The 17,177-nt window shown below is 36.4% G+C and overlaps 1 protein-coding gene and 1 pseudogene across 1 annotated transcript in view; one reads left to right on the forward strand and one right to left on the reverse strand.

The window, feature by feature from the left end:
• The window catches only part of LOC127636436 (RNA polymerase-associated protein LEO1-like), a 283,037-nt gene that overhangs the window by 2,355 nt on the left and 263,505 nt on the right, over positions 1-17,177 (forward strand). The window contains exon 1 of the mRNA XM_052116912.1: positions 1-470. This exon is cut by the window's left edge and continues 2,355 nt beyond it. The gene's annotated coding sequence lies outside the window, so the exon portion shown is untranslated. The remainder of the gene's footprint in view (positions 471-17,177) is intronic.
• LOC127636408 (PDZ and LIM domain protein 5-like) overlaps positions 1-17,177 on the reverse strand; it is a 98,077-nt pseudogene that overhangs the window by 1,090 nt on the left and 79,810 nt on the right.

The following is a 17,177-nucleotide window of genomic DNA, read 5'->3' on the forward strand; positions in this document are numbered from 1 at the left end:
TGTAGACATTATGTGGTGGTGGTGTAGTGGGCTAAAGCACATAACTGGTACTCAGAAGGTTGCTGGTTCGATCCCCACAGTCACCACCATTGTGTCCTTGAGAACTCCAGGTTGCTCCGGGGGGATTGTCCCTGTAATAAGTGCACTGTAAGTCACTTTGGATAAAAGTGTCTGCCAAATGCATGAATGTAAATGTTTTGAGAATAAAATATAATAATAAAAAAATGCACTGTAAATATTATTGCAGTCAGTAAAACATCAAACTGATCAAATATTCATGTGTCATATGTTGTTGGAAAGCTCTTAAAGAGTAAAATACAACCAGACTATTTGTTTCACTCACTGATGAAAATATAGCGAGTAACAGCTAATTATGTGTCTTTGACAATTATGATGGTGTTGCTTATATGCCACGTTTTCACTTATAACTTCAGAAAATATAATATATCACATATGATTATTTAGAGTCTGTGATTATCTTTCAATCGAGTCCACACACAAGATAATCAGATGTATAGATCATTAGATAATCCACATGAAGCACAATGTTACATATGACCACCAGGAGATGGCGCCAAATACACGACACAGACTCAATGATGACTCAAATGTCACAGAATGAAACTCATTCTGTGAAATCTCATGACTAAAATCATGTCTGCATGCTATGCAAACCTTTAGTCATTGTTGTGTTTGCATGTGTAATTAGTTCTTACGTACAATTATTATCTTTTATTTGTTTGGAGATGTTTTTGGACACTATGATACATTATATTTGTAATGTCGTAACTTTTGATTGCTTTGTCGGATCAACACAAAATGTTTCTCAGATACAGTCGACATGATCGGGAATGAAATAAGCCACATTATTTACACCCAGAGAGATATAAAATATATGTCAAATCAGAAAAATAAGAAAAAAAAGTACATTTTTGACTTTTTGTGATTTTTCAGCAGTTTCTTAGGAAATCTTAAAAACACCTTCAGAGCTTAAAGTGTTTTTCCCAAAACCTCTATGACGTTCTTCTTCCTCAGTCACCATGCACTTCCATTGCACATTTGTTAATACTTTGAAAGCGAGTTGTTACTGAGACAGAACATTTATCTAAACATCTCCTTGTGCGTTTCGTGCATCAAGAGCAAATGTGTATATTCAAGATACATTTTAGAAAACAAGTTAAAGAGGACCATTTAAGAATATGATTTATGCAGTGCAACTTCATATTTCTCCCAGCAAAAGCATTCACATCCTTAAAAATAATCTCAAGAGTAAAATATGACCAGCAATAATCCATTTCATTCCGCTGTCGTCTGTCGTCTCACAGCGGGTTCAGAACTGGACGGTGTGGGCGTGTTTCTTGCATAACGGCTTGTCTTTCTTGGAGAAGAAAGTCTGACTCTCTAGACTCGTGGTGCACACCTACGGAAAGACAGAGAGAACATTACGCTCTGAAGTACCACCAAAATGCACAGCCATGAATCCCAGACATGTTTCTGAGCTTACCGCACACACGAAACAGGTATCGTGCCACGTGAAGCCCAGCGCCTCTAGAAACTTATCACCAGCTTCAATGGGGAAGTCACAACCATGACAGCTGGTACCAAACAGGGTGTAGTAATCTAAAACAATAAGAAAAACTAAAATTAAAACTCACATTTTATTGTCATGCCAATCAGTTCATCGGGTTGGTGGATGTTATGCCAGCTTCCACCATGTTCAGGTCCCAGGGGTTGATTTGTATTAACATGAACAGATTTCTTTTTGTTATATGAAGGTCGCATTAAAACTTTATTTTTGGTACTTTTCAAATGGCCTTTATGCAAACTGTTTTAGTGTTGTACCTGACCCAGACTTTCAATATTAAACTATAAAAATACACATTATTACATGTTTAAAACTATGATCATTTAAACAATGAGTGACAAATTATTTTTATCAATTTTTCAAAAACGACGAATGTCATTAGAATGAACCCTAATTAAGATTTTAATTTTTTTTAAGTTAGTGTACTTATTAAAAAAAGTGTCTTGAGATTACATATGAGAGGGAAATCTCATTTGTGAGCATAATATATATTTTTTTAAATATTCTTATTTTATATAATTTAATATATATGTTAATTTAAAAATTAATGATATAATTATATTTTAATATAAAATATCAATAATTTTTTTAATATTCTTATTTTTATAATTTAATATATATTTTAATTTAAATATTAATATTATTTTTTAAATATAATTTTATTATAACTGAATATATATTTTAATTTAAATATTAATAATATAATTATATTTTAATATAAATATTAATACATTTTTTAAATATTCTTATTTTTTAATAATTTTATATATATTTTAATTTAAATATTAATAATATAATTATATTTTAATATAAAATATCAATATAATTTTTTTTAAATATTCTTATTTTTATAATTTCATATATATTTTTATTTAAATATTAATATATATTTTTTAATATTAAATATTTTAAAAACATTATTGGGTATAAGATTTTTTATTAATTTCTAATCAAGCTGTGATTTAGTCAAATGATGCAAAAAGTGTGAAAATATTATTTAATTGTGTATTTAGGATATATAAAATGTTTGCCATGAAATTAGCCTCAGATGACATTGTTACTAGACACATGAAATAAACTAGTGAGAGTGTGAAACATGTTTTAATCAAACATTTACACGGTTCTCGTACGGAGCGTTTAACGAGGTTACATCATCAGGTAAAAGTGACACCGGAGATCCCGAGTCGCGAGTGTTTCATGAGGTTCGTTGCGGCCTTGGGGGATGTGGGCGGGGTTTATGGATAATTGCGGGTTTGAGTGACAGCCCGACCTCAGGCCCATCTCACCTGTGTCGCAGTACGGCTGCCCGTCCTCCACGTGAAACGTGTTGTTTCTGATTGGCTGCTGGCAGGACACGCACAGGAAGCAGTGCACATGCCAGGTTTGCTTCAGGGCGTTGATGACTTCCTGTGAGCCGATGAGAAACAGATTTATGTTTTAGTACAAAACGTGAAAGTCTCTTCCACATCAAACCACAGACATTATTTTACTCATAAAACAAAAATTGCAAGTTGTTTGCGTTGAGCGGAGGAGGGCGGGGCCGGGCTGGAACGTCGCACGCCCGATGCCCAATCAGCCTGATGGGGCTCGCGAGGGATAAAGGCGTCCAGTGACGACAGTTCAAAAGAGAGAGAACTACAGGCAGCTGCCCTGTATGTGTTTATGTAAACTCCTCCTTGCCCATCTTTACCCCTTTATATTGGCTGATTGGGCATCGGGCGTGCGTCATTCCAGCCCGGCCCGCCTTCCTCCGCTCCACAATTATTTTTTTGTATCTCTATCAGTTTTATCATTTCCATCCTAACAAGCTACTTTTTGTGAAACGTTTAGCTTGAAAAGTGAGCTTGTGCCATCTGATGTCACATGTTTTGATATTTTGTATCTAATGCATTGACATTCATACAGTTGTAACGGTGACTGTAGAGTCCAAAATACATTTGGCGGCCGCTTTAGACAACGTTCTGATGCATTAAATGTGATCTTCGGGACAACAAAAACCATGTCCGAAATTATGCAGTGCTCATTTTCATCGTGAACCCCCCCGATCGCGTCTCACTTAACCGCGTGCAACCCCGCATCCTCATGCGTGGACGTTGTATTTTGGCTTCGCTATTCGCCACACATAATTGAAATTAATTAAAATCGACTGAATACTGTTCACAAGACTCTAGACTGTCATTTAAGGGTTAAACTTCTGCCGCACCGAGTCATATGACACAACAGCATGACGTTGTTTTCTGTGAAGCGCTTCTACAGATGCAGCGCCAACATAAGTGCCTCTGGCGAGAAATCTCCTTATATTTTGTCATTGAAACCTGTTTGGCTGTAAAGAGGAGAGTCTCAAGTTTCATTTGATATGCCGCTTTAAAAAATCAGTTTATTTTTCGCGCATCAGCGCACTGATAAACACGACTGTAGTTTATGGAACTACATTTCCATAAAAGTCAAAAAACATGTTATTTTGATTAACTCTCACTCTTACACATCTGTGCTGCTTTCAGAGGCTTTATATGGAGTTATGATGAAAATAAGGTGCATTTCAAACTGTTCTGAGAACCCTCCCCTTGTCACCCTCCCAGGTCTGAAGAGGCAGGGATGACCTGCCGGCAGGCAAGGCCTTAGTCCCGCTGTCCACATATGAGGACATCAATTATTAGGAAAACTCTTTGCGAATGGACCTGATGAATCATTTGATTTAACCAGTTCATTGACATGAACCATCCAAACAAACATATTAGTGTGATTGATTATTCCTCACCCCTAGAACCTTCTGTTGACACCGGCAGCATTCAGGAGCAAAGAACTGTTCGTAACAGTGTTCGCAGTACACGGATCCCCGCTCCTCCACAAACCCCACATCCGCCAGCGAGTTGTGACAGTGGGCACAGTTAAACTCCTCCTTGTGCCACGATTTGCCCATGGCCACCAGGTAAGGACCCCTGCAAAACAAAAGAGACATTTATTTATCATTTTAAAGCAGTGTATGTGAAACATAAATACTGTCTTCTATCCAGAGTTTAATGTTCGGACTCAACTTTAAGTTATCCATTGACTGGTTGACTAGCACGAGTTTGGGGTGGCCCAATCAGTTTTTTGACCATTGGCAGAAAAGGATAGTTTCTTTGGAAATGTTCGATATTTTTGCAAGTCTGTTTGGTGCCTTTAGTGGCACAGAAATGACACACTTCAGCTTTAACAATCGATAGGACAAATATTGGCAGCACCTTCATGATTTCAGCCATGCCTCCAATAACACGGGGGCTTTCAAATGTTTTGACGCCAAGGACTTTTCACGTACTGTATATAGACAAATTTCTACTATCAATAGACTAAAATAGTCACGATTAAAGGTGTTGTAAGCTACTTTAGCCATTCTAGAATTTCCACAAGATGAGCTGTAGGATTAGCCACGCCCCCTCTTTCCAAATCCCACACTCAAAATTGACCAAATGAGCTTTATTGAGACCGACACAAGCAGATACGTCGTTTTAAACAACAGCAGCAAAACAGCGCCCTCAACTGACAACTGTAATGAACAACATGGCATATAAATAGCATTAAGCCTCAAAAATTCACTGCATCTCGCTGATTAGGTAATCGATATAAACTGGCTCAAAAATCATGTTTTTTTACATAAAAACATTCATTTAAGTCATTTAAGGGTTAAACATCTGCCGCACCGAATCGCATGACACAACAGCATGACGTTGTTTTCTGTGAAGCGCTTCTACAGACGCAGCGCCAACAAAAGTGCCTCTGGTGAGAAATCTCTTTATGTATTGTCATTGAAACCTGTTTGACTCTAAAGAGGAGAATCTCTAGTTTCCTTTGATATGCCGCTTTAAAAAATCGGTTTATTTTTCGCGCATTAGCGCACTGATAAATACGATGTCCACATACGTGGACACTGGAACTAAATTTCCTTAAAAGTTGAAAAACATGTTATTTTGATTAACTTTCACTCTAACACATCTGTGGGTCATTATGCTTCATTTTAATACACATTTGGTTATGTTTAATTTTGTTATCTCTGTGCAATACGAATCTATTCATTAACGTAAATGCATTCCTATATTCACTGTGAAAGATCACATGGATTCATCCAAAATCTCTGTCCTTTTCTGCATATCGATGCCCCCTTTCGGCATATCACGGTGCCGTTTAGTGGCCCGTTCTGCATAATGCGGCGGCTCGTTTCAGCTTATCGCAGGCCCATTTTCCCCGTTTGGCGGCCGGCCCGGTTCTCCCAATGGCCAGTCTGGCCCCTGATCGGCCCCAAAGTGCGTCCACCCACCGGGAAATTGTCCGGTATGCCAGATTACCAATCCAAGCTTGGTCTCAGTCACCATTTTGCTTTGCATTTTTATCCATACAAAGAAAGTAAATGGTGACTGAGACTAACATTCTGCCAAACATCTCCTTTTGTGATCCATGAAAGAAAAAGTCATACAGGTTTGGAACAACATGAGGGTGAGTAAATGATCACCAAACTAACTTTTGAGTTCGTTATCACTGACTTAGTAGCTGAGTTTTTTACTTCAAGTGGACACGCTGTCCTCAAAGCTGCAGTTAAATTGCCGTGTTCTCTGTGTTATGTTTAATGTGATATCAGAGCTGCAGTCTGTCCTGACACTGAAAACAGCCTTTTTGAGCGAGTCGATCTGGTCTTGGTTCAGTTCAGGTAATGCGAGGATGCAGCAGGTATGTGGGTTACAAATCACATGATTAGCTGAAGGGAAAACAACAGACACTGCTGATATCAAATGCTCAAAATGGAGAGTTTAAGCTTGGATGTCACAGATGCTTTTGCCTGGAGACTGGGAGTCTGTGCCCGTGCACATGAGTTTCATTCTGTGCCATTTGAGTCATCACTGAGTCTGTGCTTCATGTGGATTATCTAATGATCTATACATCTGATTATCTTGTGTGTGGGCTTGTTTGAAAGATAATCACCTCCTCTAAGTAATGATATGGGATACTTTGTTCTGTTTATATTACATAAAGTTATAAGCAAAAAGGTGGCATACAAGCAACGCCAGTTCACATAAAACATAATTGTCAAAGACACATACTTAGCTATTACTCGCTATATTTTTGTCTGTGAGTAAAACAAATAGGCTGGTTGTATTTTATTCTTTGAGAGCTTTCCAACAACATATGACACGTGACTATTTAGTCAGTGTCATGTTTTGACCGATTACAATAATACGTACAGTGCAATTATTTTATAATTTATCAAAACGGAACACATCTGATTTGTCGAAAGCACTTGTTCAGTTTTGGTCATAATGTCTACATGCGTTGTAAAGTAGAGCTTCTAAACTTTCAAACGACACCTATTTTGTGTTGCTCAAGACTGTCGTTATTCATATTTCAACTACTGATTTTCTCGCGGGCCCATTCGAGCTTAAAGGGATATGTGTACCAGTTCCTTCAGACATTTCGCACAGCCTTTAAGAGACTTTACCTTTAAATATTTTTGTTAATTTGTTTTACTATATTTTGACTCGGTTATATAAAACAGGGTGTTTTCAATTTTTATTACTTTACATTCTGAATGCATTGATATGTTCAATTTAATATTGCCGCCTTTATTTGTTTAATGTCACCACAATCTGAACTGCAACATATTACAATGAATTATTATTATTATATATTATTACATATACAACTACATCGTATTGATTAAAGATCAATTGTACTGTTATTGTTAAGTGTTACATTGTAACTTCTATGCAAAACGGAATTGCAAAAATAAACAATGTTTTCCTGAATACACCCATCATCTGCCATTGTTTGGAATAATAGACCGTCCCGTCCCCGACTCACGCCATTGGTTGAGTCAACGTTGTTGCGTCGGGCTGGACGGGTCACTCAAAACAAACTTATAATTGCTTATAACTGTTCTTGCATATTAACCTGGGATAGTAGAAAGTATTTTAACAAAAAACAAACAAATCAGCTTTAAATGTTATTGATTTTATATATCTAACCTGATGACCATGTTGCACTGGGCACACATGGGTGTGCGTGTGCCCGCGGGGATATGTTCGGCTCTTTGTACCAGCAAATCTTTAGGGTGAGCTTGAGGCATGGGGCGATGCGGACCCTTCGGAACGCTGTTACTCACCCGTCCGACCGAGGGGCCCATCTGCGGCACAGGTGCACCTGCTTTGGGAAATCCTAATCAAAAAGAAAGAGATTTTAATCTGAGTGACCACTGGGTGAACTTTACCCACAACAGAGACTGTGTTACACAAGACAAAACTGTGAGCGGTAATGAGATCGCCCGATATTGTGCCCGGCCATGTAGCGTGACGGGAGGTGATGGAGAGTTCTAGTTAAGATACAAGAGATCTATCTCTACAGAAGAGTTAATCTCTCAGGGGTTTGGAGGATTGAGCATCTGTGACCGGGACATCCACACTGGCCCGCTGGAAAACAAAGGATCACTTTACTCAGTCTAGAAAAAAAAAACAACATTCCCAGAGCGAGAGGAGACACCTGGCAAAATAATCTGCACGTCTCGGGAGCTCTGGGAGCGGAAGGACAATCCTTCTCTTCTCTCTCTGCCTCCAGAGAGACAGCGGGGGTCAGAGGTCAGGGCACTGTGGTGGGCGACACAGAGCCGCTCATTCAGACGGGTGCTAGAATCAAAGCAGTGCAGGTCACGGAGCAAGTGCCCTCTTGATTTCCCCGTAACAGAGTGAAAATGAGCTGAGTCAACGGATCCCAAACCTGAAAAATGCAGCCTAATGTTTGAATTACATCCAGTCTATTAAGATACCTCCATCTGGTGTGTTTTGGAAGGCAGCAACACTATATGATGTCTAAAATGGCGCAACAATTACGTTGGATGATGCCATTTGAACTGAGAAATGAGTGTTATAGGCATTAAAGGGATAGTTCACTCAAGTAAGAAAATTCTGTCATTATTTGCTCACCCTCACACTGTAACAGAATGACACCCTCAGTCACCATTCACTTTCATTGAGGAAAGATGCAATGAAAGTGAATGGTGACTGAGGCTAATATTATGACTACAATCTCACAAAAGTTATTGTAAAGGAACGCAAAATTATTACGAGGGAACGCAAAAGTTATTGTGAGGGAACACAAAAGTTATTGCGAGGGAACGCAAAAGTTATTGTGAAGGAACGCAAAATTATTACGAGGGAACGCAAACGTTATTGTGAGGGAACGCAAAAGTTATTGTGAGGGAACGCAAAACTATTGTGAGGGAACGCAAAAGTTATTGTGAGGGAACCCAAAAGTTATTGTGAGGGAACGCAAAAGTTATTGTGAGGGAACCCAAAAGTTATTGTGAGGGAACGCAAAACTATTGTGAGGGAACACAAAAGTTATTGTGAGGGAACACAAAAGTTATTGTGAGAGAACGCAAAAGTTATTGTGAGGGAACGTAAAACTATTGTGAGGGAACGTAAAACTATTGTGAAGGAACACAAAAGTTATTGTGAGGGAACATAAAACTATTGTGAAGGAACACAAAAGTTATTGTGAGGGAACGTAAAACTATTGTGAAGGAACGCAAAAGTTATTGTGAAGGAACACAAAAGTTATTGTGAGGGAACGTAAAACTATTGTGAAGGAACGCAAAAGTTATTGTGAAGGAACGCAAAAGTTATTGTGAGGGATCACAAAAACTATTGCAAGGGAACACAAAATTATTATGAGGGAACGCAAAAGTTATTGCGAGGGAATGCAAAAGTTATTGTGAAGGAACAAAAAAGTTATTGTGAGGGAACACAAAAGTTATTGTGAGGGAACACAAAAGTTATAGCGAGGGAACGCAAAAGTTATTGTGAAGGAACGCAAAAGTTATTGTGAAGGAACACAAAAGATATTGTGAAGGAACGCAAAAGTTATTGTGAGGGAACGCAAAAGTTATTGTGAGGGAACACAAAAGTTATTGTGAGGGAACACAAAAACTATTGCAAGGGAACACAAAATTATTACGAGGGAACGCAAAAGTTATTGTGAGGGAACGCAAAAGTTATTGTGAGGGAACGCAAAAGTTATTGTGAGGGAACACAAAAACTATTGCAAGGGAACACAAAATTATTACGAGGGAACGCAAAAGTTATTGTGAAGGAACAAAAAAGATATTGTGAGGGAACACAAAAGTTATTGTGAAGGAACGCAAAAGTTATTGTGAGGGATCACAAAAACTATTGCAAGGGAACACAAAATTATTACGAGGGAACACAAAAGTTATTGTGGAACACAATAGGAGATTGTAATATTAGCCTCAGTCACCATTCACTTTCATTGAGGAAAGATGCAATGAACGTGAATGGTGACTGAGGCTGATATTATGACTACAATCCCCTATTGTGTTCCATGGAAAAAGAAATTCATATGGGTTTGGAATGACATAAGGGTGAGTAAATGATGACAGAATTTTAATTTTTGATCAAACGCTCTTTCAAATGTATTATTATTTTTTTTATTCGTATAAAATTACAAACACAACAATGACTAAAGGTTTGCATAGCATGCAGACATGATTTTAGTCATGAGATTTCACAGAATGAGTTTCATTCTGTGTCATTTGAGTCATCATTGAGTCTGTGTCGTGTATTTGGCGCCATCTCCTGGTGGTCATATGTAACATTGTGCTTCATGTGGATTATCTAATGATCTATACATCTGATTATCTTGTGTGTGGACTCGTTTGAAAGATAATCACAGACTCTAAATAATCATATGTGATGTTTTATGGTCCATTAATATTTTCTGAAGTTATAAGCAAAAACGTGGCATGTAAGCAACACTAAACATAATTGTCAATGACATATATTTAGATATTAGATATTATAGAGCTTTTGAGAGCTCATTCTCATTTATATAAAGTGTAATTCTATAAAATATAATTCTAAAAATTACAAAAACGTTGTCCAGATGCTTAAAAGAATATAAAAGCATTTACATTATCCCTGCTTCTCCCTTGGGCACATACAATAATCTACTCAGCGATGTAAAAAGCTACTATGGGAGCTATTGGAGTATTTGAAAGTCTCAATGGGCGGCGATCACAGGACACAGGTCTCTCCGAGAAATGAGGCCCATCTGCTGCATGAGATGCCGGACGTCCTGTTCTCTCTTCGCTTGAGAGGAACACTTCTAATCTCACAGCTGCTGGACTGCATGTCCTCACTGAGTGTCTGGAATCAATCAATGCGATGGGCTTTAATTGAAGAGATCCTCTCGCAATGAAAGCGTCCGCCACCTCTGACAAATGACCCAAAGCTGCACATGCACAACAGGTCAGTGACTCAGTTGGGGGGTAGACAAGGCGGGTACGGACCATTTGGGATTGAGCAAACGATGAATGCGCCTGCCCAACGCTGCAGTTCATTTGGTGCATGTGGCGCAGTTCCAGTGGCCACCGGCCGTTTACTAAGAGGCCGTGCGACTGTGAGGCGCACATACATATTAAACAGAGAGATACCTGTGTTCCCGCGCTCTCTCGCCAGTCAGCAACCTGCTCTTTAGACACCCGAGAGAGGCATGCTGGGTAAACATGAGGTCTCACTCGCTGCATACCGACATTAAGTCAACACTACAGCAGTGACTCCTGATTTTACCTTGGGCGTCAAGTGGCCAAAATTGTTTATCATACAAAAGTAAACAATAATATCTTCACAAATATTACCATGAACTGCGAGTACAAAGTTACAGAGCCTCTAAGAGGACAGGGCGAAAATTTTATTTCTGAAATAGTTTTACATACCCTCGCAATAGTTTGCGTTCCCGCTGAATTGTTCTATGTTTTAACTAAAATAACCTTATTTTATCCATGATATTCGTAGTAATAGTAGGCCCACTAATACAGGAAAACAAAAACTTTGGTAATACAAATTATAATTTTGTGGTTATTTTGACATGGTATTTGTAGTAAAACTATAGTAACCACAAGATTATCCATGATTATTGTAAATGTATTACGAGGGAACACAAAACCATAGCTAGGGAATACAAAGTTTATTGAAAGGGAACGCAAAACTTATTTCAAGGAAACGCAAAACCTTTATGAGGGAACGTAAAACTATTGCAAGAGAATGTAAAAGATATTGCGAGGGAACTTAAAATTATTACAAGTGAACATAAAACTATTGCGAGGGAACGTAAAACTATTGTAAGAGAATGTAAAAGATATTGCGAGGGAACTTAAAATTATTGCGAGAGAACGTAAAACTATTGCGAGGGAACTTAAAACTATTGTAAGGGAAAACAAAAGTTATTGCGAGGGAACGTAAAACGATTGCGAGGGAACATAAAAGTTATTGCGAGGGAACATAAAACTATTGCGAGGGAACATAAAACTATTGCGAGGGAACATAAAACTATTGCGAGGGAACATAAAACTATTGCGAGGGAACTTAAAACTATTGCGAGGGAAAACAAAAGTTATTGCGAGGGAACATAAAACTATTGCGAGGGAAAACAAAAGTTATTGCGAGGGAACATAAAACTATTATGAGGGAACACAAAAGTTATTGAGAAGGAACACAAAAGTTATTGCGAGGGAACATAAAACTATTACGAGGCAACACAAAAGTTATTGATAAGGAACACAAAAGTTATTGCGAGGGAACACAAAAGTTATTGCGAGGGAACACAAAAGTTATTGATAAGGAACACAAAAGTTATTGCGAGGGAACACAAAATTTATTGATAAGGAACACAAAAGTTATTGCGAGGGAACACAAAAGTTATTGCGAGGGAACATAAAACTATTACGAGGGAACACAAAAGTTATTGATAAGGAACACAAATGTTATTGCGAGGGAACAAAATTTATTGCGAGGGAACACAAAAGTTATTGATAAGGAACACAAAAGTTATTGCGAGGGAACATAAAACTATTACGAGGGAACACAAAAGTTATTGATAAGGAACACAAAAGTTATTGCGAGGGAACACAAAAGATATTGTGAGGGAACGTAAAACTATTAAGAGGGAACACAAAAGATATTATGAGAGAACGTAAAACTATTACGAGGGAACACAAAAGTTATTGCGAGGGAACATAAAACTATTACGAGGGAACACAAAAGATATTATGAGGGAACGTAAAACTATTACGAGGGAACGTAAAACTATTACGAGGGAACACAAAAATGATTACGAGGGAACACAAAAATGATTACGAGGGAACACAAAAATTATTACGAGGGAACATATAACTATTACGAGGGAACACAAAAGTTATTGATAAGGAACACAAAAGTTATTACGAGGGAACGTAAAACTATTACGAGGGAACACAAAAATTATTACGAGGGAACACAAAAATGATTACGAGGGAACACAAAAGTTATTACGAGGGAACACAAACGTTATTGCGAGGGAACACAAATGTTATTGGGAGGGAACACAAATGTTATTGGGAGGGAACACAAATGCACAAATGTTATTGGGAGGGAACACAAAAGTTATCTCGCTTTGGTTCCCCCAAACGCTTCATCTATCCCTTTCAAAAATGATCCATGCTTTGACTACAGTAACCATATTTTAACCATGACATTTATAGTAAAAGGTCACCGCAGGTTTACTATAGTGAAACCATAGTTTTAAAAACTTATATCCAAAATGATAAACATGAAATAGGCTCAACATTTTGGTTTCTAAATGTTTCTAGATTTGGTTTAATGCTTTCAGTAATAATTTGCGGTTGCACAAACTATATTAATCTCATGTAGTCTATGACCTTGTGTAGTTTTCATGTCACACAACCGGTCCATGATAACATCGGTCCAAAATACTGTAGAGTTTGAATGGATGCCTTTGATGTCAGCAAATAAGATACGGGAAGCATTTTCGCCTCTATGTTGCTATCCTAACTACAGCGTACACAATTAAATGGACAATTGCATATTATTATTATTATTAGCATAATGCATGCATGTGACCCCATCAGAGCAGACATCACTACTGTAAAGGACCCAAACACAGACTGCATTAATAAGACCGTCTGGTCCCCAAAGTAAATATTTACTCTCGGACCGTGCAGCGTTCCCAGTGGAGAGCCAAACCAACAACACCTCTGGATACTCAGCACTCATTCATATGGAAAATATGTCTGCATGATTTCATAAACCAGTTCACTGTGAACCTGTATGAAGGTGTAGCATAAAATACAAAACTCTGTGAGCTCAGAGAGTGAAGACTTAAGAACAACGAAACGCAACGCTTCCACCTGCTGGACAAATGAGGAGTGACACTCTTATTATTTGTAAATAACTATAAGTAATAATTATGAACATTAAATATACAGTCACAATGAGAGTACCTGCAGTGTTCCCGGACTGCCAGTTTTTGGTTGAAGCTGGTGTGACGCCGTTGCCCTGTCGAGGGGTCCCAGAGGGGGTTTTGGTCATAGTTTTGACTGAAGATGTTACATGAGAACTGGGCTGAACCTCCTCATCCGCCTCCCTGAAAACAAAACAAGACAGAGAGACTGAAATACTGATACAACAAACTACAGACACACAAATATTCAGCTGAATCTGTGAATCTCTGGATACAATGAAGGGCCAAATCTGAATATATTTGTATAAAATATTTATTTTTATCAGGCTTAATTATAGACATGCTTTACATTTCCATATCTGACCCAAACTATTAACATGCGTAATATAATTATTTCTTTGACACCATGATGTCATAATCAGCCATCTTTCCACATATAACAAGCTTTTTATTTATTTATAATTTATTTTTTAGTCTGCTTCATGAATTTCTTGCTGGTCAGGGTTTGGAAGACCAACGGGGTCAGAAAGATCCTTGAAGACCATATAAATATCATTATGGCATTAATGGATTGCCAGATGCAAATGGAAATGTGCAGAAAAACACTGTAATTATTCTGGAGAACTGATTTGGATCTTCATTGAACAGAATTAATTCAGATTCATATTTATATATTTATATTTATATATTCAGATTCATATTTATATATTCATATTTATATTTATATATTCATATTTATATATTCATATTTATATTTATATATTCAGATTCATATTTATATATTCAGATTCATATTTATACATTCAGATTCATATTTATATTTATACATTCAGATTCATATTTATATATTCATATTTATATTTATATATTCAGATTTATATATTCATATTTATATTTATATATTCAGATTCATATTTATATATTCAGATTCATATTTATATATTCATATTTATATATTCATATTTATATTTATATATTCAGATTCATATATACATATTCATATTTATATATTCATATTTATATATTCATATTTATATTTATATATTCAGATTCATATTTATATATTCATATTCATATTTATATATTCAGATTTATATATTCAGATTCATATTTATATATTCAGATTCATATTTATATATTCATATTCATATTTATATATTCATATTTATATATTCATATTTATATTTATATATTCATATTTATATATTCATATTTATATTTATATATTCAGATTCATATTTATACATTCAGATTCATATTTATATATTTATATTTATACATTCAGATTCATATTTATATATTCATATTTATATTTATATATTCAGATTTATATATTCATATTTATATATTCAGATTCATATTTATATATTCAGATTTATATATTCATATTTATATTTATATATTCAGATTCATATATACATATTAATATTTATATATTCAGATTTATATATTCATATTTATATATTCAGATTCATATTTATATATTCAGATTTATATATTCATATTTATATATTCAGATTCATATTTATATATTCAGATTCATATTTATATATTCATATTCATATTTATATATTCAGATTTATATTTCTATATTCAAATTCATATTTATATATTAATATATTCAGGATTCATATAATTCAGATTCATATTTATATATTTATATTTATATATTCAGATTTATATTTATATATTCAGATTCATATTTATATATTAATATATTCAGGATTCATATAATTCAGATTCATATTTATATATATATATTTAACCTGCCAGAGCTTGAGAGGATCTGCAGAGAAAAATGGAAGAAAATCCTCATATCCAGGTGTACAAGGCTTGTCGCATCATTCCCAAAAACACTTGAGTCTGTAATCGCTGCCAAAGGTGAGTGCTGATTTAAGGGTGTGAATACTTTCAGTCAGACGCTTCACATCTGAAACCTTTCAGTAGATGACTAGATTTATTTGAATGTCACTTTACGATCATGTCTAACTTGCATTGATTCTAGATCCAGTATTATATATAGCCACAGTAGTGTGTGTACCGGTGCTGTTGACATGTTTATGATCGTTGCATTTTTCCTGCAGACAGCCGCGGCGAGTGAAGATGATTCAGCTGAATATTGCCGCAGTCTGGAGCTCGATGTGTGCAAGAAACACACGCCAGGGGTCACGCAGGGCACATATGCACAGACCAGCTGCTAACACGCATCTAATACATGGCCGTGACAACAACAGCAGGTGACTGTGAACTCTTGAGCTCATCTTGAATTAATTACACCCACAGAAAGCCGCCATACGGCTGAATTAATAGACATTAATCTCTACTCAATCAATCTGTTATTGCCTGTGGCTAACAGTGAAGGTACATTACATATTATAGAAGTATTCATATATAATAACCCCTATTTTAATGTTATCTACCCGTAAAAGCTGTGCATTCCATATAGCTCTACTCTAAGCTCCATTTGTTTCAAAAGACATTTCTGTGCAGAATCTCGAGCTCATTTTATCTTTGTATAATTGTGTATACAAGGTATAGTTCACCCATACATTAAAATTCTGTCATCGTTTACTCACCCTCATGTTGTTCCAAACCCATTTGACTTTCTTTCCTTGTTGGAACAGAAAAGGCAGAATGTGCTACGGTGTTAAGAATCCGCATGATGGTCTTCTGGCGGCAAAGGATTCCCAAAGAACTTAGCGGCGAATTTTCGCTGCGTTAACCAATAGAAAGCTGCCTGATTTGGCAGTGACCTCAGAGTGGGTGGTGCTTCATACACAGCTACACTGAATATACACAATGGACAAAGATATCATTTCAGCGTTGTTTTTATTTAACTTAACTCCGCCAGAGTATGAAGTGCAGCATTAAAACAAGGCTATTTATCTGCTCACGCGCTCCGCATACGCCCACGCCATCTTTGCATCTTTGTGGCCGCGCCTTTAGCCTCAGTTACCATCCACTTTTATGACATATTTTCCCATGCACGTAAATGAACACAGAATTCCCATTTTTGGATGAACTATCCCTTTAAGTGCCCTACTTAAGTCAGATATACATAGAGTATATAAACCTAATCAATTCTAATTGGCCTGTTTTTGGTCATTCTGTTTCAAAATCCCTTTGTCAGCAGATAATACACACTTCCTGTTTCCCAACATTACTGAGTGAACTGCTATTTTGTGTACATTGCATTTGCTATCATTAAACTGAATTATAAATATATCAGAATGCTAATAACCGTCAGCTGTGCTAGAGTCTAGACATCAGCATCTGCATTATCAGCCGACGACAACAATGTCAAAATATGTGTCGT

The sequence above is a fragment of the Xyrauchen texanus genome, chromosome 44 (assembly GCF_025860055.1).
Source record: "Xyrauchen texanus isolate HMW12.3.18 chromosome 44, RBS_HiC_50CHRs, whole genome shotgun sequence".
Lineage (NCBI taxonomy): Eukaryota > Metazoa > Chordata > Actinopteri > Cypriniformes > Catostomidae > Xyrauchen > Xyrauchen texanus.